Below are 24,333 nucleotides of genomic sequence, written 5' to 3'. Positions count from 1 at the left end.
TTGACAGCAAATTCTCAATTACAATGACAAGTCTGAGAAGCACCTAGCAAAAGGCAGGGATTTTGCAGGTGTAGCATGCACTACTTTGTTTTAGTATACATCAGCACGTCACTCCCTTTGGATAGGAGTCGAATGCACTACTCCAGACAAGTGTGTTCAGTCTGTCAAAGCAGCCTGTCTCCAGTAACACTAAAGTGCGTTTTGTGTAGAAAATGAATTGTTAATCACTTTAGCTTTTATCAGGGTATAACTGGTAATGTCACTAGATGAGTGTCGTGCTCATTTTTATTCTTTTCATGCATTTTCTTCCGCTTTGTAATTCTGTTCAATTTATATTTTATGCTTTTTTTTTTCACTGCATGGCAAAGCTTTTTAGTTTGAAGCGGAAAAGATCATTTGGCACTGACTGTCTGGAGTGCATTTAACCTGGAGGCAAACGGGAAGAGTTCACACATGGTCCACTGTGGTAGAGCTTCGGTTTAGCTACCTTTCGCGCGCCTCGGTTGTCAGCAGTGCCATTTTGCACCGCCGTTGTCTCCCACAGTTCCCACTTGTCTTCTTTCATCAACGTTGGCTTTTAGCTGTGTCATTTGTGCTCACTTGAAAGTTGTGTTTTAAGGTTAAAAAAAAGTTGAGGTACCTAAGGTGATTGGTAGCAGTTTACCAGTTGTCTACGTGCAATGCGTGCCGTATTTTTAAACTAGTTCATTGGTGAGATTGGTTTGAAAGAAAAGGTTTTGTTTAATGTATTTTCCCTGCTACAAGGAGTTGCTGTCCATTTCGTGGCAGAGAAAGAGAATAAAATATATGGTTCTATTTATATTTGGTATGTTCTGACTGGCAGTCAGAGAGACAAAATGGGATTTGTTTCTGTCCTAATTCAGGAAAATTATTTTTATTATTCTTTTGTTCAGAGACTGAGGGAGACATTTTCTAAGCAGACGTTCTTGGTTTTGTCTCCAGTGTGTGTTTGCCATCACGTCAAATAAATTGGCTTGTTTTCTGGGAGTGAGAGAGGGATTACAAATTTATTGGACTTCTGAGGAATATGCTGTATGGTTCTGTAAGGAAGGTGATATTGAGATGGTGTTAAATTCCACTAAGAATATCTTTATACACGCAGTTGTGGACCATTTTGGCTTGTCAAAAAAGCAACACTGTGCTGCTGCTCTATGGGAAGTTATAAAGCAGTAGTTTTCATTCGTATTTTAGTATAGTAAAAATTTCAAGACTTTTACATCGTCCTTATTTCCATTTTAATACTGTATGGAATCAAAAACACAAATGAGCCCAAACACAACTTCAGAAATATACCAAAATAATTTTTCCACATGGTACTGCTTTCAGTGTCATCTCTCGCAAAAGATGCTTCAAATTGAAGGGGGTTTTATTAAGGTAAATGGAGTCTGCTAGTTTTTCCTTTGTCATTGTTTAGGAATGTGATATATTTATATATCAGGATGGATTTGCTAAGGAGGTGCTAAAATTATTTTCCAAAGTATTTTTTTGGTTTGTAGCAGTTAGTGTACTCCTTTAGAAAAGATGGCAGTGTGTACCATTTTTTGGTGCAAAAATCACTGATGTGCTGGAAAGAGACGGAGACTGGATAGAAAAAAGGAGAGACAGAAGCCTTATTTCATTATTGGCCAGATCCATTCATTAGATTTCACTGATTTCCTAGACCAAAACTGGGCCTGGGTTGGGGTGCTGCTTGCGGATCTCTTGAATGAGGGAACTTGGTGGTGGGGTGGCCAGTAGATATTTTTTAACATAACTACTCAAGTATATCATTTGTTTTTAATTCAGTTGTCTGCTTTGGAGAAAGTGCTGGACTAAAATGCTGAGGATAGTAATATCTGAACCTTGGAAGGTACTTCTCACTATGTTGTACGTGGCTGCAGCTAATAACAGTGAACCTTTTAGAAATATGATGAGAGTAGTTATAAAATGTAAAGATTAGTGCATTTATTTGACCTTGTCTCTACAATGTGTGTTACTGCAATTATAAATAAAATCTGTCCACATAGTTTTACAATAGCATCTCGAAAGAGCAAAATAATAGGAACTGTATAAAGTTAGGTTTTACTCAGTTATCTACAGTGTGATGAAAAAAAAACTGCATGATAGAAGTAGAGCTTCAAACAACCTGGTCATTTGTCTTTAGGTTGTTTATTAGGTGGCATGTATCATGTTTTTATATCTAGGTGTTTCTAAATCTGGGAACATTATATGCTTTTTTAATTCTTTAGATTAAAAATATGCATGTACAAGTACAGTATGTGAAGCACAAACAGTTTTCAATCTGTATTGCTCCCACTGTCACATAATGTACAGACATCATAGTTTTAAAAGTTGTGAACAGGCTAAGGATCAGCAGCGTTGCACCGCCTTTATAAATTAGCTTGTTTAATGGAGCTAAAATGTGAATTCCTTCAGAAGACATCCTTCAAGTCTTGCAGTCATTCAGAACAGTATGCACTGTGTACTTGTTAAATCACAGCAGTGCAATCTACCCAAGTTATTTGGCAGGAATAAGCTCGACCATTCTCGTGTTACAAAAAACATTTTGCTGCTCTGGAATCAGTCCAGAGAAGAGCAACCAGATACATTCATGGGCTTAAAGAAATGTGCGTCACTGACAGGGTAAAAGTACTGAACCGTCTTAGTCTCTAACAGAAAAGACTTCTGTGGGACCTGACACAAGTATTCATAATCCTCAAAGGTACTAATAAAGTCAACCCCATGGTCAACAGTGAAACATGACCTCAAGGACCTAAGTGGAAGAACTGTACATTTAACACTGAAAGTTTTCAAACTGTGAATTGGTCAGGGGTCTGGAACAAACTACCGAGCCATGTAGTTTGAAGCTGATACTCTGGCTTCTTTCAAGAAACAGCTAAATGATAGATCCTCGAATCAGTTAGCTACCGTTAGATCAGTTAGATAGGCCAAACTGATTTGGCTTGTTTGAAACCATTCTTACAGTATGTATTTTTGTAATGCCTTGGAAGGCAGAGCTGCATTTTAAATGTGGTGAAATCAAATACAGAGAAGTCTTCATCTCTTGTGCTTTTTATAGAGGGAATTAGATTTAAAATATTACTGAACATTATATGGTCACTCGTTGTGATGCAAAAAAAGCTTCCTTTTAAAATGACTACTCTGCTGTTTGTCTCCAGTCACGCCTGCCGCCGCATGGTGCCCACATCTTCACTGGCTTTGTGTTTATTAAACCCTTCAAGTATCCTCTGTACCTCAGAGGAGATGGACACCATCATCAATATCTGCCTCTAAGAACTCAGAAAACACAGACCCTGCTGTACAGTACGGCATGTTGCTAGGCAACAGAGAAAAGATAAAATGACTGTAGAGTTGAAAGGTCTACTTTTTAAGAGAATTCTGTCCAATAAGAATGAGAATGTATTGGATTGGTAATGGAGAAATCTTTACTACCTGAAGGGTTTAATGCACCTGACTGGGAAAGAAAAAGAAGGACCAGGTATACAAAAAAGAAGGATTGGGGAAAAGATTGCTTTTTTTCCTTTAAAATCATTTTAAACAGTACTGTTTTGAAGTTCATCCATGACCCTAAATTTCACAGTTTTGTCTTACGCAAACTATTTTCAGCTCCGTCACTGATCAACTGTTTTGCTCAGCACCTCAGTAAAACCAAGGGCAGAGCTCACGCTGCAGGTGAGGATTTCTGTGGCACTCGATTCTGAATGGCAGTCTTCCAGGTTTCTGGAAAATGGTATTGAACCTTGGTACCATGAGCCAGCTTGATGTTTGCAGAAGGGTCCTTTTGTTTAACAGAAGATAAAATACATCTGTCTTGTACCTACAGACTTGCTCTTTTTTCTGGCCCAGTTTACTGTCAAATTAATAGTTTGCAATTCTGCATTGGAACAATTTTGATACAGGATTGCGAAGATACAGTATATTTGTTTTTGTACTTACTGCAACTATTCAGGCAATGTTTTGTGTGTTAAGACAAAGTTACTCTCTACCATGATCTGCAAGAATACCTGCCCGGTTTTGTGCATCCCATTGACAGGTACTGTATCCCCAACTCCTCATGATCCCTACTCCAGCGGGTTTTATGGTTAGCTACTAAATCATCAGTTTCTAAAGGCCGGGAACAATTAACTGTGATGAATCAAGCAGGTGATTTATTACATTTAGAGATTATTTGGAACAAATGAGCAGAGCCCTAAAAATCCCAAAATTAATAAGTCCTAAAAGGATAGAGTTCCCTTAACAGAAGACATTTATTTTTTAATTGATCAGTAACTTTCAAATGTTTTTTTTAATTAAACGAACAGACTATTTAATATGACTTCTAAGAATCACTGGATCAGGGGTCTCAGGTATTCCTGGAGACCCCTATTTTGCACTGAAGCTCAGTGGGTTTGCAGAAGTCCAGGTCTCCCCCTGGTGGTATTTCACTGCACCGGAATGAGTGAAAAAATTGTATAAATATCTTTGCCTCCAGTCCAGCATTGACTAATTATACGCACGCAGAAACCATAACATTTAATATTCAGCCACAGTCTTGTGCTACATAATATTAATCTTAAGCTATAGAGCGTACACCATCATTAAGAAATGCATGCATAGTTTATAGAATAATTAGTCTCCAGGAAACGTGAGTGGATTTCCTTAAAGCCCTTTTAACACCTGTTAAGTTTGCTTCTCAGTATAAATTTGGTCTGGGGGAGACGTTTTGGTGGGGCTGGAGACTGATGTTTTGACACACAGTGCTTCAACCAACGTTGTCCTCTTGGCAAGTTTGCTCTTCCAAAAACATGTTTAAAGATTGCTTTCATTTAGAGGATTTTTGCTAATTGGTTGTTTAAGGTCTGCCTAGATGTGGTCACTGAATGTGTGTCTCTGGTGATGTTTTACTTAAAAACTGAAACACCATTTCTGAGTCTCTCACAGCCAAAAATAAAGCAGTGGCCTTAAAGCTCTTAATAGGATCACACTGTTCTATTGTGGCAGATCTCAGTGGCAGCTCAGGTTAGGTACACACAGCAGGATTAGGTTATTAAACTACTTTCCTTTGAAGGTGCTTGCTTGATACATCTGATTTGGGTCTTAGAAAAAAAAGAGGTTTCTCATTTGTTGGAGCTAAGTGGTTTGAAAAATCCAAGATTATATCTGGAACTGACTTGGGTAAAGGACTGCTTTGGTCTGTTATTCAATACAACAGCATGATGGGACTTGCAGGGCTTTGGATGGCAGGGCAGTGTTATATCTGAATTTTAATCCTGAATCTAAAAAAAAAATGTTTGTGTGTGTAAGGGAGAGAAAGAACTGAAATTTCAATGCAGTTTATAATCCGATGTGGAGATAGGATAGAAGAAGCAACTCAAAAGTCTTATCCTTATATTTTGGGTATTTCTGTTAAAGTTTCCATATCTCTCATGGAAGGGCTCTCCCTGCACTCCCTGCACTAGTCCTTTATGTAACCAAGAATTGTGAAAAACCAAAGTATGATTTGGCAGTTTATTACAAATTATATATTTATATTTTTTCAGGTTCAGAAGAACTCCGTGCTATTAGGTCATCAAATGCTGTGATATTAGTTGCGGCCTATGAAATAATTTCTGTTTTTTTCATTGTAAAATGAAGTAACATTAAATGCCTTGGATTCTATGCTGTATGTAGCATTTTCTTTCTACCTTTTTTGTGAACCAGAAGCTTAAGAGTACAGAGTAGATAAAGGATGTTTTTTTTTCTGCTTTTATTTCATTATATCCCACACTGTTAAAATTTGTATTCCAGCTGTTCAGGAGCAGCACTTTATCATTATCATTAGTTAAATTAAGCAATGCTGTACTGGAGGCTTGTCGCAGCCCACTCTTTTTCTTCTCAGTAACCAAGAGCAAGTATGAGATGGAAAGCAGATGCTTAAACCTAGGATGAACGCATGAGACCGCGCTCTCTCTGTACCACAAACTCTCATTGCACTGTGAACAACCTGTCATTTCTTGAAAACTAAAAAGAAAAAAAAAGACCTCACCACATTTCATTTTGTTGAAATTGGTAAGAAAGTTTTTTTCAGATGTTTCGTGCTCTTAATGAGAAAGAGTATGGAGGATTTTCTGCACATGAGCTCAGGGCATTTTGTTTTTTCTGTTCTGTTCTGCCCTTTGTAATCAATCGTGGTAACCTCAAGAACTCCCATTGTACTAGAATACAACCAGCATGTGATTTCATGTGAAATTCCTGTTAATTCCAACTATTTCTTTGCCCTTTTTTTGTCACCTGGTAACCTTGAATGAAGTGATCTTAAATCTGTTATGAAGACAAAAAGATCGTGTAGAATCGCCTCTCTCCCCAGGTATGTCTGAGACCAGTTTCTGGGGCGCCTTCCACTGTCCTGGCCTGTGATGCACAAGAGAGCTGAATGTTATCTGAGGCAGGCGGATGGAGAGGTTTGAAAGGATTTAGAGAGTGTGGTGATCCCACACTGCAGAATGCAAAACACTGACAGAGTGTAATTGCTCAGCATCTCTGCAGCTCCCTAAAAGTTCATGGTGCTGATTTTGTAAGTCCCCAAATTGCTCTCCTTTTGCTTTTGTTTCTAGTGACTGGTATTTCTTCTACCTCCTGGTTTGCTTGCTAATTTGAAATCAGCTTAAACTGCATGTGGCCACTTCAGCAAAAGAGCATTGGTCCTGAGCTGTGGGCAGCCAGTGTAGAGTGAGGGAGCCAGAACCTTTGTTTGATGCCGACTGCACTGAATGCTAATGCTTTGTCTTTGCATTTCTGCATCAGAAAACTCTCGGCTGTCAGCGCAGTGGAATGTTATAAACTCTCAATGTCAATCCCTCCATCCATTTTCCAACCACTTTATCCAATTCAGGGATAAATGCGAGCTTTTCCTGGCAAGTCATGGGCGCAAGACAGTGTACTGCCTGGACGGAATGCCAGTCCATCGCAAACACTCAGCGTCCTTAAAACAAAAAGAATGCTGCCTGTTCTCAATGCACCTGCATTGTCCTGCGTGATTATTTAACACATGCGTGAGAATACTGTAGGTGTATGTTATTATGCAGACAAACAAAACTACAAAATTGGAGACCAAAAATGTTGGCAATTCTCACCAAATTCCTCTCTACACTATAAAAAAAAAACAGCGAGACATGACATTTCTGGAGCTCCTATGAAATACTGTGACCTTCTTTGTTCATAGAATTGGGATGAGCTGAATTGAATGTAACCATTAATGTATATATGGGATGTTCCATAAAGGCTATTCTTTTCTAGACACATCTGTCAAATGTTCATAAATTCTTATAACCATCTTGTGTTCATCATAACGTTAGCCAGTCATTACTTGTTTAATAGGCCTTTGTGAATATGTAGCTCACAGACAAGAGACATATATCATTTTACAGGAGACATATATCTTCTTACAATATAACCCATGTGCTCCTTTAATCTGATATTCTTATTGCCGCTTCTGTATATGTTTTAATCCCTAGATTCTTTCCATATTTTTTAATAGGCTGGTAAAAGTAATCATAATAACCTTATGACAGACTGCTTTAAATGGATGCAAATGTTTCTACTTTTTTCCTTATCGTGTTTTGCTGGTGTAGTCACTGCCTGTATTGGCTGTCAGAGTGCATGTCTTGTACAGCGGACACTTCAAAAGATTTCAACCTGAAAAAACTGTATTGTATTTGAAAAATCATAACTTTTTATCTACAGCAAAAAAACATATCAATTAAATATGAATATTTCAAGTGCAATCTACTTCTCTCTCTTTCCCTTTTGTGTGAATAGTGGACATAAGAGTTTTTTACTCATAAATAGCATATTTGCTGTCTGACTTCATTTTAGTGCTGTTCAAAACATTAAGAAAGCCTTCAGATCTCATGCTTTGGTATATTTGATTATCTGAAGTTTTGTTCATCACTTGACAATACAGTACATTTATGTAATTGGAAAAAAATAACTGCATGCAAATGAGAAAAACAATACAGAAGTAAGAATACATCATTTACAGAGACTCCCTAGTGTGGTTAAATGAATATTTTGAAGACATGTTCATTGCAACGCTTGTTTTTAAAGTTGATTTTTTCAGTTGGTGCTATTTTCAGAAGCAGACAGTTGGGGGGAGTCAGATTTTCTTATTAAGTAGTGATGCTTTTCACACAATGTAGATAATTTATGCTTAAAAAACATTTGGGCCTCCCACACACCGAGAAAGCCTTCATTTGTCATAATGTAGTTGCCTTGCCCTTTTATGTTAGTTATTTAAGAAAGTAAAAAAAGAAAATGTTGTGTTGTCATGTTTGATTTAGGTTGAAATCACTGAAGCTGTGACAGCTGCTTTGATATGCAAACAGGGTCTAACCTCGAAACAAAACACATTCAAAAACTTGTGAATGAATAACTGAGGAGGTAAGAATGTGCCAGATCTTTGCTCCTTGATAGTTTTCATTTTCTGCTGGCTCTGGTTTTCATACTGTCAAGCCAGTCATTTTGAATAATAATCATCACATATCACATCACTTTCAATAACTGCTTATCTAATTCAGGGCCACAGTGGCCTGGAGTCTTCCCTGGAAGCATTGGGCGGGATACACCCTGGATGGGACACCAGTCCATCAGATGGCACACACAGAGATAATAATAATAATAATGATAATGTTTCTTTATTAGCCCTATACAATTTCTTGCATTAGGAATTTGTCTTTTCGCATACCCCAGCTTTTCTCCATGAGACACAGACACACAGACAAGGAGAGAAGCTTGGGGTCAGAGCACAGGGTCAGCCATTGTATGGCACCCCTGGAGCAGTTGGGGTTAAGGGCCTTGCTCAGGGGCCCAACGGAGTAGGATTCCTCTGCCGGCTGCGGGATTTGAACCGGCAACCTTCCGGGCACAGGCGCAGATCCTTAGCCACAGAGCTACCGCTCCGAGATACACATACTGTACACTCACACCAGGCCCATTTTTCCCAGGAGCCATTTCATCTACCAGTACGTCTTGGAAATGTAATAGGGAATCAGCTGAATATTAAGTGAAGCATCCAAGTGCAGACAGCACTCCAGGAATCAGGCCCAGAGCCCCAGTGCTGTGAGGCAGCAATGCTTGCCACTAATGGAATGACACCCATTTTGAATAATGAAGTTCTTAAATGTTAATTTTTAAAGAGGTGTTGCAAAAATATACAGTACCATGCTAAAGTAGCAATCTTCATTCAGAAGGCGTTGCTCATCAACTGGAATGGTCTACATTTTAATGTTTACTACAGTACATGATACACTGTACATCATTTAATAGCTACTGTATTTTTTGTTTATAAAGGAATTTATCATCTTTAATACAGTTGAATTAATTAAAAAGTTCTCAGAGCGTTATTATAGTTCTTATTTTGAGGATGGTACAAAACTTGCCTTTAGTCTGTGCAGTTTATATAAAAGGCACTGGGTTTCTGACGCGGTTTCCTGCAAGCTGGCAGCCACACTAGTGAGAGTTCAGAGAGCAATAGGACATGCCAGAATCAGTCAATAGCACAGGCAAGAGGAGATAATCAGTCCCGTAACAGAGGGAAACAGAATGTCTTATATTTTTTTAAGGCAGAACAGAATAGGGAAGATTTGCATAGGGAAGATTTGGAAAATAGGTCTGAATTTCAAATTTAAACAAGACATAGGATATACTGTATACTCACCTGAAGCTTTCTATGTATTGATCAGAATATGTTCTAAAGAAAAGTTATTTCAGATAAATATTTCCTTGTGTGTTAAATAATAATACTACACCCCTTTTGGCAAAAGATTTGAAGTGTTCATTTAGTGTCTCATCTTCTGATTTAGTCAACAAGAGGACATTTGTTTTATTCCTTAAGATTAGGGGATTGCTTGGCAGTCACAGCATCTCTAAGTACAAGGTGCGTTTAAGACAATTTGAATTTTGTAATGGGGGGAAAAAAACGTTTATATTTTATTTTCGGTAAAATCCTATGACTTCTTTCACAGTTGTCTTCAGCGATTTAGATCCAGTGCCTTCGTGGGATTAGCAATGAGTTCAAGCAAGCTTGAACGTCTGAGCTTTAGAAACGAAACGGTGTGAAAAACAGGCCATGGGAATGAAACCAACAGGCTGCATTCCCGTTTACATACCCTGCCAGAGATCGTGCCACGCTGAGTAGGAAAATGAGGCCTTCCTATGAGCAGCAGATGGTACTGCCAAGCTGTTTACTAGAGCTCCCCATGTCATATTCCACTCATTCCCAGCATTAGGTCTTACTTGACGTGGAAGAAGCAAAACAAAAAAAAATACTATGACAATCACTCTTATATGACCTGCTTGGAATATTCTGAGCTTGGCCTTTTGAGAGGTTTTGATCTGTGAGGGAACTGTGCAATGTCTGTGTTTGCTCAGCTGCAAAAGCTTTTGTCTCCGAGCCAGAAGGCTGCAGGTTTTCCACCTACTTAAGAAGCAAATTTACATACTGTATGTATTCTGTCAGCTCTTCAGCTGTGAGGTCACTGAATTCTCGCATTTCCCTTCGTGTCCTTGCTGAACACAGGACGTTGCTTTTCCTCTCTGGGATGAATCAAGACTCAAGCCAGTGAAAGAAGGAATTACAGTATGTCGTGATGATCATTTTATCAGTCAGTATGGATTGATATGTTTTATTTTTCTGTGGACTGTCTGTTTTGAAGACGTACAGCAGGAAGCTGTCAAAGACTTAGACAACCTTGTTGTTGGCTCTGTTTTGGATTTACAGTAATGACTGTCAGCAGTTGTTGCTACCTTGATTTTTTTTTACTTTGCATTAAAAACTCTGCATTAAATTTGAATTAATGATGGCATTGAAATATTGTCTTCCTTGTAGCAAACTTTAGGGATCTTTTTTTAAAAAAAGTATATAAAAATCTTTACTTATAAAAAATAAAGTACTTAAGATTTATTCAGCAATGAGAGATGTATGCTGCATTCTGCAAAGAGGATAAGATCATACAAACGTCAAAGCACAAAACAATTTGTTACTCTACATCTGTATGGACAGTATGTTTTTAATACATATAGCATACATATTTTGGAACATGGGGTGCATGTTTTTGTAGTTATTTTGATTAATTGATCAGAGAAGACTGGCTGTGGTTGAAGAAACACTAAATCACTCTAGTAGAAAGAGAGCTGATTAACAGGTGATGAGGCTGTTGAATGAAAAGATGAGGCTGCCGAAAAGCAAAGAGGGAGAACACAGGAAGGAGCCAGTGTACTCTGTTATCAAGAGAAGGATGCCTTAGTGCCGTTGGGATGCCTGAGGCTGAAATAAGTCATTGCTTCTCCAGGGTGTTTGCAGCTATCAATTTCAAACATGGAAGGTCATTACTGTCAAACAGTCGAAAAATAGCAGGGCACGGTCTGGGCGACCATGAGTCCCCAACACCTTGCCAAGATGAAACGGAGAGGCGCAGGTGTGATGGTCTCGGCAGGAGTGCCCACTCCCTAGAGAACTCCGCTGGAACGGCAACCTCACTTCGAAGCTCTTCTGCCCGTCCTGCGGGCTCATTCTGACATGACGTCATTCCAGCAGGAGGATGTACGTCCTCATGCTGCTCGTGATTTCCTTGCGAGATGACAAAGAGACCGTTTGGCACCAGATTAGCTACTCGCCAGACTTCTTTCAGTACAGTGCAAGATCTGGTGTAAGTTTATGTATTAAGGGCAGATTCATTTTAGTGTTTTATATGTTTCACGATCAATTTGTATGTACTGTAGCTGCAGGCAGATGCTTTCAGATGCATTCTGCCTGCATGGTCTCAGCTAAGTATGGATGTCTTGTTTATTGACGAGACGGCAGAGTGCAGGGTTTTGTGGAATTTAAAGTTGCTAAGACGTTTTAGATTTTAACTCCTGTGAGCTTATGCATGCATTTTGCGTGCTTCCAGTGTGCAGTGTGCTTCCTGGGTATGCAAAGAAGATTTTAAACAAATTTGCACATATAATAGCTCAAAAGCATTGCATTTTTCTGCTAAAGTGACTGAATCACTTTTTTCAGGATTTTAAAATTGTTACCTGATGAGTATTTAACAGAACTGATTTAGATCTAAAAATATGAAAAAATATTAATCAGAGTTGTACAAGTACTATCCAAATGTGTTTCACTGTACACCATGCAGGTATGGTAGGAATCCCTTGTATTTATTTAGGAAAAACTGACAATACAAGGCAAAATTATACTCCAAAATTGTTTCGAATTGATGCGTGACTTCATTTTAATGGGATAGATTGAAAGGTGAATTGCTGATAAGGAATCATCTAAGAGAAGTTTGGGGAGGAAAATCAATACTCCTGAGCGCCTTTGGTGGTTTGTGATATCAGAGAGTACTGTGTGTAATGTAGTGATAAACTGGCCTAAATATTAAAACGCGTAATCTTGTGCAGTGTGGGGAACAAGTGTATTCCTTAAGGTATAGCATCCTTACCACAGTCCCTAGACTTGGCCTTTATGTTTGTTAGAATGGTTAATTAAACTTCAGTTGATAATCAGATAGGTTTCTATCAGGGCATTGTAGATGAAACATGAACTGCAGTGAAATGGAGTTTTTAGAGACTTAAAAAGTCCCACGGATGCCAAAAAAAGTAATAAATTATTGATGTAGCTTTCTTTTATTTATACTAAGCCACTAAGCCGTAATGAATTTGTTAAATGCTCACTGATGTGTTTTTATATTTGAAAGATTCCCATGCTGTGTTGAAAATATTATGCAAGTAAGTTTTACTGTCAATACATGCTAAATGATAATATTGTCCTGAAGTTGTTTCAGTGTTACAGTAAGGTTTACTTTTTCTTTTAATTGAAAAAACTCATCTACTGTGTATATTATTGTTTTTTAGCCTTGCATTTATGCAAAAATGGGTACCTAGTTAAATGTACTGTTGAATATTATGATCTCTTCATTGATGTCTCGCACGTTGAAGAAATTATTTTGACCTTGGACTTGACACCAGTATTAAAGACGTCGAGCTTGTTCTTAACAATGCAATGTGTGTTATACAGGAGGCTTTGAAGGTTTCATAAAACAAACCTGATGCTCTTTAACTGTAGCTATTAAAAATGACTTCTGTAATGTCTTTGAACCTGAGTCATTAATCACATTATTTTTCTTTGTTGCTAATAGAAGCTGTAGGTGCACAAAAATAATGTGATAGTCTTTCGCCAGCAGGAGACTTAAGTCTCTTGTAATGAGATACAGACCAAATGGTCTGATAGGCAGAAAGGACACTGTATATAAAAATGGGATTGTGTTTTCTTCTTATCTTCCCTTTGTTTTTGATAGATTAGATCATAGTGAAAGATGTACCGGCAGTACAGTACCAGGAACAATTTTCCTAGAAGCCAATTAACTTACCATGTCGTTGGACTGTGGGAGAAAACCAGAGCACCCAGAAAAAACCCACATGAACAGACAAACTCCATGCAGACAGAACCTTAGAAATTGAACCTACTGTAGGGCCCCAGTGCTGTGGGGCACAAAAGCTAACCACTGTATCACCGTGCTGCCCATGCCCATTTAGTGGAACACGCAATGAACATTGCTCAAATCCTTCCAAAACTCGAAGCTATACACATACTGAAAACGAAAAATTGCATTTTCCTTTCTCATGCCCATGTTCCTTTTGACAAGGGTTAAGGATTTAAAAGTGAATTTGTCTGGCATCCTTTTTACATTTTTTGATAAATCATGCTTTTTTGCCTTTCCTTTTAAAATGAATCTGAACTGATGATTTTTTGTCTTGGCTTTGTCACTAAACAGCTGTTGGAACTTCTTTACATCTACTCTGTAACCCGACAGGGCGTTGACTATGCTACTGTAACTGTAATAACAGTCCTTAGAAACTGTTTCTCGTACTGTTTATTTTTAACAAGTGTCTTATTTTTTTTTTCCTATTTCTTTTTACTAATAACAAATCTTTAGTCCAAGGTAAAGTTGGTTGTTTCAGAGCCTTGGAACAAACATAGGGCATCCATTGTTCAGTGCTGCATCTATTTGTCAGACTGTCAGTTCTTTGTCACGCTGATTGTGGTACCTCAGACATAAGCCGGTGTAACTCCTGTGTCCTTCAGCTGTTCCCAACTGGGCTTTGTGTGGATTGTAAGGTGTGCAATTCATCTGGCTCCTGCCATAAATTGTCACTGGCAGCATGCAGAGAGACTCTCTGAGGATAATTCACTGGATGGGGCATGAATTAAGAAGTAAGCTTAATGACTTTGTAGCTCTCAATTGGTGCTTTCTATTCAGTGACAATCTGGCCCAAGCTTGGAGTCAGACTAATGCCAAGTGTGGACTTCTGTGTAGATAGGATACTGTAGGCTCAGTTTAAAAAAAATGCTCAAGATATGATTCCTGCTTGCTGATGTTTCAATTGTCTTGACTGTACCAGTGAAACAAAAAGGTATCATTCACTGTACCATGAGCAGCAGATAGGATCCAGATCTAGTCTTTCCCCTCCATAGTTTTATAAAACAATCTATTTTTATATGACGTTCAAGTATATTGGCAGTTTTCTAATGATGATCTTTGTCTAAGGCGGTCTAGGCCAGAAGTATTTTTTTTACTCTTTTTTAGTTTGCTTTTTTTTTAATTTCTCAGTTTTATTTTCTAGCGACCCGCGTCAAAGTTTGTGAGTCAAATCAGTATATAAAAAATGGGATGCGAATGCTCTGTGCCAATGTGTATATCTAGTTAAAATAATAAAAAAAAAACTCATTTACACCCAGAACAATGCTAATAAGCTATATCTTGTGAAGATCAAAGGCCTCTTCTCCAATGGGGACACTTTTCTGTTCTCGGGTACTTTGCATTGAAAGCTTTTAAATTAAATTTTAGATTAAGGAGCAAAGTAGCTGTAATGTAGACTGCCAAGCGTTACAAGTTTAAAATTGCTCAGGGAAAAAACACATTATCTTATGTGTCTCCAGGGAAGGCCAAGTACAGCAGATTTTGAACCTCTTCCTCGTGCTGTTTCCCCAGATCAGGCACCAGTTCTGGAAACTCCTTATTTCAAGTCAGTTGACTCCTGTTTAGTTTAGTTTCTTGCCTGCAGTGCGCAGCCCCTTCTGGTGCAGGGGCCTACCTCATTAATCAGCTACACCCATCTCTTAGCATCTCCATGCTCCGTCCCTGAACATCTCAATACTTTTTCCACACAGACAGCTCCAGCACCGGCCAAGCAAGACACCTTCCAGTTCATATGTGTCATTTCAACATTTCTGTGGCTACTGACTTCTTCCTTTAGATTTCAGTACGTGCTTTTGCTTCCAGACTTACAGTGTATAGCCTATGTATTTCATCATGTAGATTTGATGAAGATTGTTTGGTGGGCGGCACAGTAGTTAGCATTGCTGCCTCTCAGCCCTGGGCCCAGGGGTGCTGTCTGCGTGGAGTTTGTATGTTCTCCCCACCTTTGAGTGGGTTTCCTCCTTTTGTGCTCCCATTTCCTCCCGCAGTCCAAAGACACACTGGTAGGTGAATTCTGCCTTCTGGGAAAATGGACCCTGGTGTGAGTGTGTGCATGTCTGTGTTTGCTCTGCGATGGACTGATGTCCTGCCCAGAGAGTATCCTACCCTGCACCTGTAATGGATTAGAATGCAGTTTAGAAGATGGATGGATGCAAGATTATTTAGCGTGGCATCTATTCCCAAAAAACCTACGGTTGTCCCTTTTCCTCAACCTTCATGACCACATCCAGATTACTACACAGTAGCCACGTGACATTGATTAGCTAAAGGAAGCTTATACATCTAACTGAATAAGTATGGTATGTAGTAGGAAGAAAGCTGTGCTGCATTGTTATTATAAAAGCGTAGTAATAATAACATTAAGTCATCACAATATAACAACATCCCAATTAGAGAGGGAGCATATGCTGAAATCTGGAGAGCATATGTTGTTTTGGTAGCCTATAACATTTGCTGCCAGCTCAAGGACAATTCTTCTGTATTCAAAGTGGGAATGATAGATGTAAATAAGTGCCTAGGAAGAAAAGGACTAATGCAATTAACAGCCAGGAGTAGCAACTGCAGCCTTATTCCTGTTTTAATAAAATTACTACAGGGCAGTGTTCAGGCACTGTTTCATGAGAGCTAACCTAGGTTACATATGGGTGGGTGATTTGGAGGGTGAGAGCTATACAGGCTGTTTTGTTTATGTTTTGTTAATTATTTTTTCCCAGGGGTGGGGTTGTTTCAAGGGCTTCGCACCGATACAGTACGTGTGCAGATATTAGCAGGTTGTGAGGCTTGCAGGTGGCACTGCCAGTAAAGGTCTTTGCTCAGAGCGCTGGTTGAGCTCTCCAGTGTTGCAGGTTCGACCTTGGATTTGTTTCACTTGCTGGCCGAGGCAAACAGTGGGATGATTTTAACATTATGACTTACATTGTACTTTTACATGTTCGATTTACATTTTAAAACAAGAAGAGGAGGCACTTCTTTACCCAAATGGTTACGGGAGTATGGAACAAGCTTCCCAGCCTTGCTTTTGAGGTCAATACCCTGGCTTCTTTCAAGATTTGGCTGGATGAGATCCTTGGATCAGTTAACTACTATTACATGAGCTAAGTGAGATGAATGGCCCAGCACAACTGGCTGGATATGTCTTCAGTAAAGCCCTCTGTATGCCTGCAGGTACCTGCCAGATACCTGCAGGCTTGCCATCCATGACAGCACCTCCAGTCAGTTCCACCTCTCCAGTGGAGCTCACAGTGGAGCTGGATGGCTGTGTCCTTGTGTCTTGTTCTCTCCCAAGTGGGTGTGTGTGTTGCTGCCAGCAAGTTAAGTCTTTGAGCATTTGGCATATCTAAAATGGGAGGATATTTGTGACCCATTGAGAGACAACAAGCCTGTCAAGCGTCAAGAGTTTGCCCTTCGCAGTCTGGGCCCGAGCAGTACAATGTGGAGTATTTTCTGTTGTTCTCTGGGACCAGTCAGTGGGTGTGATCGTGAGTTGGATTGAATGACAGTTGGAGCCCAGCCAGAAAATTGGCCTATTAAAAAAGAAAAATTAATCATACTTTAAATTGCAAAAAAATTAAATAAATATGGCTTGTTGACATAAATAAAACTTGTAGGTGTTCCTTTTTTTGTGTGGAACAAATGGTAACAGACACTTGAAAGTTACACTGTTGCCTTCTGATTATAAATGTTTGGGGAAAAAATAGTTTAGACTGAGAAAGATGAATAAGAAGACTGTTAAGATGCTATTTTAAGTTTCTCATTAGGATTTTGTTTGTGGATTTTTTTTTTCTGTGGATCCCTTCCATATGTCTGTAGGTCTCTCTTAATAGGCTGTATTTAGAGCTGTACCTCTGCTGTCTTTATCTCTGTGAAACTGAAATGTGGCGGAAAGCATATCTCCGACATGTGAGAAGAGGTTTTGGACTTGCAGGGCATTATCTAATGCTTGCTGATGCACAAATACAGAATCTACTGCACAGGCTCCCTAAGGCTAGTGTGTGGTATTTTAGTTAGCAAAGCACATTTGTCTGGAGTCTCTGGTGTATTGCAGCTCCCAGATGGAAAACAAATAAAATCAATATTTTATCACTGAAAATAATCTTGGCCTTACATTTTAGAATCCCTTTTTTCACCCTTAAAAAACCTAATTGGGGTACATGATGTAAAACTTGTTTTATTAACTTATTTCTACCTACAGTACATTTTACCCTTCTGAATGAACTCTTCCTTTCAGAATGCATTTTATTAGATCGCATGCTTTTTCTAGCCTGAATGTCTCACGTTTGTTAATAAAACGTAAAGCTCATCTGTCAAATACTTGATCCTAAATAATAATGGTGATTTAAATATAAACAGGGGCATTGATATGAAGCTTATCAGATTCTGTAATAATGGGAAATGGAAAATAAATGGAAAGAAAAAAAATGCTACCTTTTTAGAAACCTTTTTTTGTAATACCTTTTCCTTCACTCTTATCTACTTAAATCTGAGCTGCACAATGAATGCCAATGAACTTTATGATATTACCCAGGTTTCAATTTTCATGCTTTTTCATCAGCCTGAAAAATGTTGGAAACAGTGCTTTAGTGGTTGACATTTCACTTCTCATGAAGAGAAGTGGGAAACTGCTCACTCCTGCGAGCTGAAAGGAAGTAAAGAGTAATTGGGGAAAGATATGGAACAAAAAACATGTACAAAAAGACACTGTAGCCATTTAACCACATCCTTGTAGCACAGTAGATTGAACCTTTGGCAGAGGTTTGAGGGTCTTGGTGTTTCTGGATTTACGTCAAGATGTGCCATAACAAGGACATGATAGCTCATTCCAACAGGGTGCTGTCTCCTGGGCTCCTTTAATGGAGTCAAGATGGACAACCTGCAGCTTCACCCAGTATGATTGTCTGCTTCTATTCCCTGAATGTTATGATCTGAAAAGATGTTATAGCCTCTGAATCACATCCCCTGTAGTACAGTAGGTTTAAGCTTGCCAGAGGTTTGAAGCCCTGTGGCAGAAATTAGGTTGGTGAGGGAGTTTTGGCAGAGCTGAAGTTACCCCCCAAGTGTGCCATAGCCTTCTGTGAAAAAACTCTGCATTTTTACTTCTGTTTTTCCGACACGGTGATGGGCAGTAAGTACCGCATACGTTATTGGTCTTGGCATGTGCATCTGACTTCCTCAAGCTGAAAATAAATAATGATCATTTTGAGTACTATGTCAGAATGACCTGTGGTTTTCTGCAGCAGGAAGCCAGCTTCCACGAACGACAGCAAGCCAGAATATTTGGTTATCCTGTTGCTGGGTATATCTTTACTCTTTTCTTTTGCCAGGGCAACAAAGGTAAAACACATTGCAGAGCTCCTGTTGTTAAAGCTAGCTCACTTTCTAAATGCCATGTGTGCTTGTACTGTATGGAGTGTGTAGCCCCCTCTCTGCTCTGTGGAGCCCACGCCGGGTCCCCTACAGATGGATTAATGCATTTGTCATTTTCTGTTTAATTTGGAAAGTCTGTTCCTTGGCGGCCCTCTTTTTTCCCTCCTCTCCCGCCATGATTTCCATGCGTTTTCCAGCTCTGTATTATGCTGCCCACCGTTCTGACAGATCGAAGTTAATTTAAATATTTTATTTTGTATTTTTACATCCTTCTCCTCTGGTGCAATTAATCACATTGGAATAGATTAGAAAGTGGTGTGTAGGGTACTAAGGTAACCCACAGAGATGAGGTGGCAGTTTGCGTTTTGCTGGTGGAAGGCTACAGCAGCCCCCTTTTCTATATCCCTTCCTATTAGATTAGGGGAAACAACAGGAGTAACCATCCTTTATTGTCGTTCAGCACAGTGTGCTGCATGGCTTGAGCTTAGCAATTACCCTGCAGGCAGATATTAGGTACTGCACAGCTCATTTAGGGTTTGACCTTAATATCTGCTCTCTTTATCAAATGTCATCAGCCAACCCGATTGCTCAAAATTTCTAGTCCGTAACCTTTACTGCCTCACATTATTACATTTTTATCCTCTTTTTATTTTTATGTTTTTTCCCCCTGCTTGGTGACGTTTTTTTTTGCCATTTTACTTGTACAGAGAAAAACCTTCATACTGTCTGCCTGCGTAGTTATCTAAACGTGAAACCGCTGCCCGGCTGTGTTTCTAACTTCACACATGACTGCTCACGCCGCACGGTGCCATTCTGCTTTCTTGGACCGGTTTTGTTGGTCTGGGGACCCTACACACTGTGATTATTGAGGACTGCATTGCCCACTGGTTATTAAATACATCCTTTTGGCCTGCCAGGTGTCTGGATTGTAACCTGCAAGGAACCTGATGGCTCTGCCAGGCTTGTGTCTGCCTCTTTGGCCTCTCTTTACTGCAGTGGTTCCCAGTCCTGCTCCTGGTGATCCACACACCTGCTGGTTTTCAATCCGTTCCACCTTCATTAGATAATTGAAGCCTTAATTGATCTAAGAAGCTGCTTCACTGGAATATTTGTGTTTTGTTTCTAGTCCCAAGTTTGGCATTTGATGTCACTTATAAGACACAATGGGAAAAAGCTCCAATATGTTTAAGAGATGAGGACAAACAATGAATCTTCTTCTTATTAAGTCAACGAAGGTTTTGATTATATAACTTGGGGCTCGGCTGGAATAAAAAAAACCAACAGGTGTGTGGATTACCAGGCCCAGGATGGAGAACGGCTGATATACTTGTCGGTAAAGAACCTTTATTGGCAGTTTCAATCAGTGCAGTTGTCCACTTCTACTTCTTGTGTGTTAGGGGGTTCAGCATTCTCCAATCTGCAACCGGGCTGGATGCATGACCTCTGTCACCATTGTGTCCGACTGCTCACCCTTCTGGGTGGTGCAACAGCAGAAAAATCTTCCATGTCCCTGAAAAGCCAAGAAGTGGTTACCCTCATGGGTCACACCCACTCGGTCTTGGAAGGGAATTGTTAGTCAAAAAATGTCCATCAGCTTTCCCTTATTAGCTGGGCCTTACGAGGATACAGGAGGAGCCAGCTGACAAGTCGTGGTCCAGTTGGACAGAGGCACAAATACTGCACTTTTGAAGAGAGAATTAAACAACACAGAAATCTTTTTGCATACTCAGTCCTTTTGCTTATTTGCATCTTCTCCTTATTTTTATCTTCTTCTGATATTCTGCTTACTTGCATCTTCCAAACTCCCCTGTAGTTTTCTTGGTATTTCACTGTGCTTCACCTAGCTTAAGTTCATTGTAATAAGTGTAACACCACCTAATTGGGAGCAGGAAGGGCTATAAGGTGAGCTAGGAATGATTTTAGACTTTTTCAGCTTTTTCTGCAAGTTTGAAGCAGTAAAACTCATTTTATACTCCTACAAAAAAAAAACAGACCCTGTCTCACGGGGACAAACCGGGGCTTTGGGGATGCAGACCTTGTTTCATTAGAAAAGGCGCATCCTACATGGTTGGTTTGAGAGAAAGAGAAGAAAAACAGAATGAAAATGTTATTGTCTGGCCTTGTACAAAGGAACTGATTTAATGTAGAATTTTTCCATGGCTTGATGCTTGATGCTTTGTGCGGCTGTCATTATCAATCTAGTCAGTGGATTGAGAGAGCACTGCTGTTAATGAGGGCATACTCACCCTTCCACCCTTCTGGCAGACAGAGCCTATCAGCTCATTTGAATTTTTATAAAATCTACCTCAAGGTTGTTGTTTTTTCAGTTTTCATAAGCTCTTGCCAGCTCCCTCGCATCATGACATGCAGTTTTTCTTACACTGTGTTCAAGCTTAGCTGGTTGTCTCCTCTTGCACACAGTGGGACCCACTACCATGGAACATGATTGAAAAATTCAGCTACAGCTTACACAGAACCACCACTGTTATTCTTTTTAAATCTGTTTCTTGTAAAAAAAAAGTATTTTTATTAATGTTGTTTACCAGTAACTGAAATGAGAGATTCATAGTTAAAAAAAGAGAAGAAAACAGCAATTATGTTTTACTATACCTCATTAGAGCAGATTGGTGAAAAACACTATAATCCGAACCATTGGAGTAAAACCCTTTATTAACTAGGAGTTTGCGTTCAGCAGAGTCAATCAGAATAAGAACGTGGGTTTGTGTTCTGACTAACCTGTAATGCTTTATGTAATTAAACTTTTTATTATATTGCATTCAGGAAGAAATGTATTTTTTTTTATCTGCATCTCAGAAGTACCAGTCTGTCATTTTATTTGTGTGTTTTTTCCCATTTCTTTAAAAGTTGTTTTATGATTGCTCTCAGCTCCCGCCTATCACTTATGTGTTGTAAGTTTAATTTTAAAGAGAAACATGACTTGCGTCACAGCTATAAGCAGCAGCATAAATACATGTTCTCAGAACATTAAGATTAAAGCATTGCAATTAACGTCAGCCTAGAACTGTCCGTTTTGAAGAAAATCTTTACGAGGTGTGTTTTTTTTGGGCATATGGAAATGACGGCATATAGCTTTGTTTTATATTATTACTTGCTACAATTCCTGTTAATAATGATTCTTAAAACCGATAGGCATAGATTTGAAAAAAAAATTAAAAATAGTAAATAAAACATTTCATATTAGTTTAGCTCACATAAAGACACTACTTGTGTAAACACTAGAGTAAAGTGCTTTGAATACGAGGTTCCTCAAAAATGAATTCCACAGCAAAGATGCCATTTGTTGCCTTGAGGTACAGTGAGATTTGCTACTCTGATAAGGGATGGGGAAAAATCTCATTTCTGTAAATCTCTGTAACATACTGTGAGGGCAGATATATGGCTTTGATGTCATGCCTTTGATATCATACTTGAAAGCTAGACAGGGGCTGAATAAAACATTTGAAACGTGAGTTGTTAAAAAAAATTAAATAGCCATGGTCCCATAGGTTCTCGAGTATGAAGATGCGGGTTTTAACTAGGTCTGGGGAAAGTGCACTTTTCACAGTCTAATGGGGACAGTGAGCAACGTTTAGCCATAATTAATGAAGATTAACAATTCAGATAAGTACGACAGCAGTCCATTTAATTTCAAGTGCTCCAGGGAGATATTGATATGTAAAATTAAAATCTGTTTGATTTTGCATATTTCAGAATCTTATTGCAAATTTTACACCCATTTTATCGAAGCTCATCAGACTGGTGGGGGTGCCTTATGGGAGAAGCTATGCAGAGTTTAGCTAACCTACTGTACCAACATCACCGGCAGCCAGCGGAAGTTAAGTGCCGAGCAGCAGGATTCTATTAGGGGGAAGTGTGAGTAGTAAGAATTCAATAAAAAAATCATGTTGGCACATGTTTCTTGGGAAGGTTGCGGGTATATCTCCTTTACTTACTGAAAATAAACTGCTGGTGAAGGGAGCTCAGGTGTTTTAGAAATATATTAAGAGTGAGTTGACACAACCGCAGTGCTTTTAGGTTCTTTGATCACCCAGCAAGCTCTGTCCAGAGATGGAATCAAAGCACTTAATGCTCTTACATGAACATTTCCACAAAGTCACAGAATCCTGAAAAAAGATGCAGGAAGGTGGGGTGGGGGGGGAGAGTTTGTATCTGGGGCAGTCAACTTGGAATCTGACTTTGAAAGATCTAAGCTTCTGCCAAAAGTGAAACACTAGGTGTCAGATAACTGCCAGGGCAGTGACTCAGTAGCTTATTACAAACTAAATATCCCAAATTTTCCAAGTACAGTAGGCAACATTCTGCTCCTCCCCTTGATTAGACAAATTTGCTGCTTTACATGCCATGATCTCTCCTTCTGGTACCCCAAATGACCTACAGTGTGACTTTCAACAGTCTGACTGAAGTTCTTTTTAATCTATTTTAGATTTTTTTATCTACTTTAGAATCATTTGGACTGTATCTGTTTTAGGTATGGATAGCTGTATATTCCATTTTATACCGCACAAAGCATACATATGTACTAAAAATCTTAATTAATTAGCATTGCACATTTGTGAGGGATCAGCCCATTTCTAGTGTCAGCTCTTTCTTTTTCAAAGTGTTCTCAGTCTCAGGTGTTAAGAAAACAACAACAGTTTGAAATTTAAATATGTGTATTTATTATGTGGCAGAAAGTACCTCTGTCTTGCACAGCTAAGAAATTCAGATTTAAAATGTAGGTTGCCAAACCAAGCTCTGAAAGAAGATAATGGGTTCTACAGTTGATGTATTGATGGAAGTTTTGCAGGTTTAGTGAATTCACAAGTCTAAAACAGCCTCAGTTCATTTGCTCTTCGAGATTAATTTGACCATTTAGAATGAAAAATAGGACTTCTGGTGCATGTGGGGACATTACAGAAGACATATGATCCAAGGATATTTTGTCGGCAGATTTTATTCAATCTCAACACATCATTATATGCAATCCATATATCAAATATAAAATAGTTTTGAACTAGCAGCTGCTGTATAAATTAAATCTGATACTTGTCGCATGTGATGCTGCAAAATCAATTTATCTTTCAAAAACATGGGAAAAAAAGACTCGTAAGTGTATTGTGAAAATTAGCAGATTAATTTCTAACTATCAAAAAGATGCATCACATAAAATATACGAAGAATGAAGTGTTTTGTTTCTGTGACAATTACCGGGAGTAGGGTTTGGGTGTTATGATGAATATCATATATCATTCTGTTTTTCTTGATATATTAATCTTGATATATATATATATATCTTGGAGGGAAATATCACAATATAGTTCATGATGTCACCAGTGTTGATTTTAATATATAATCCCATTTTATATTTGTTTCTCATATTACTAAATGACACATTTTTGATTGCTAAAGATCCGTCAATTCTTTCAATCCGTTATTTTCAATTAAGACCTTCACCCAACACTACAGT

The 24,333-nt window shown here is 38.8% G+C and overlaps 1 protein-coding gene across 9 annotated transcripts in view; it reads left to right on the top strand.

Annotated features, from left to right (window-relative positions):
- LOC148816834 (neural cell adhesion molecule 1-like) overlaps window positions 1-24,333 on the top strand; it is a 246,055-nt gene that overhangs the window by 132,554 nt on the left and 89,168 nt on the right. The gene's annotated exons all lie outside the window — the stretch shown is intronic.

The sequence above is a fragment of the Atractosteus spatula genome, chromosome 22, assembly GCF_055471065.1.
Source record: "Atractosteus spatula isolate fAtrSpa1 chromosome 22, fAtrSpa1.hap1, whole genome shotgun sequence".
Taxonomy (NCBI): Eukaryota; Metazoa; Chordata; class Actinopteri; order Semionotiformes; family Lepisosteidae; genus Atractosteus; species Atractosteus spatula.
Note: the sequence above shows the minus strand (reverse complement) of the source record. Positions and strands in the feature narration are given on the sequence as shown.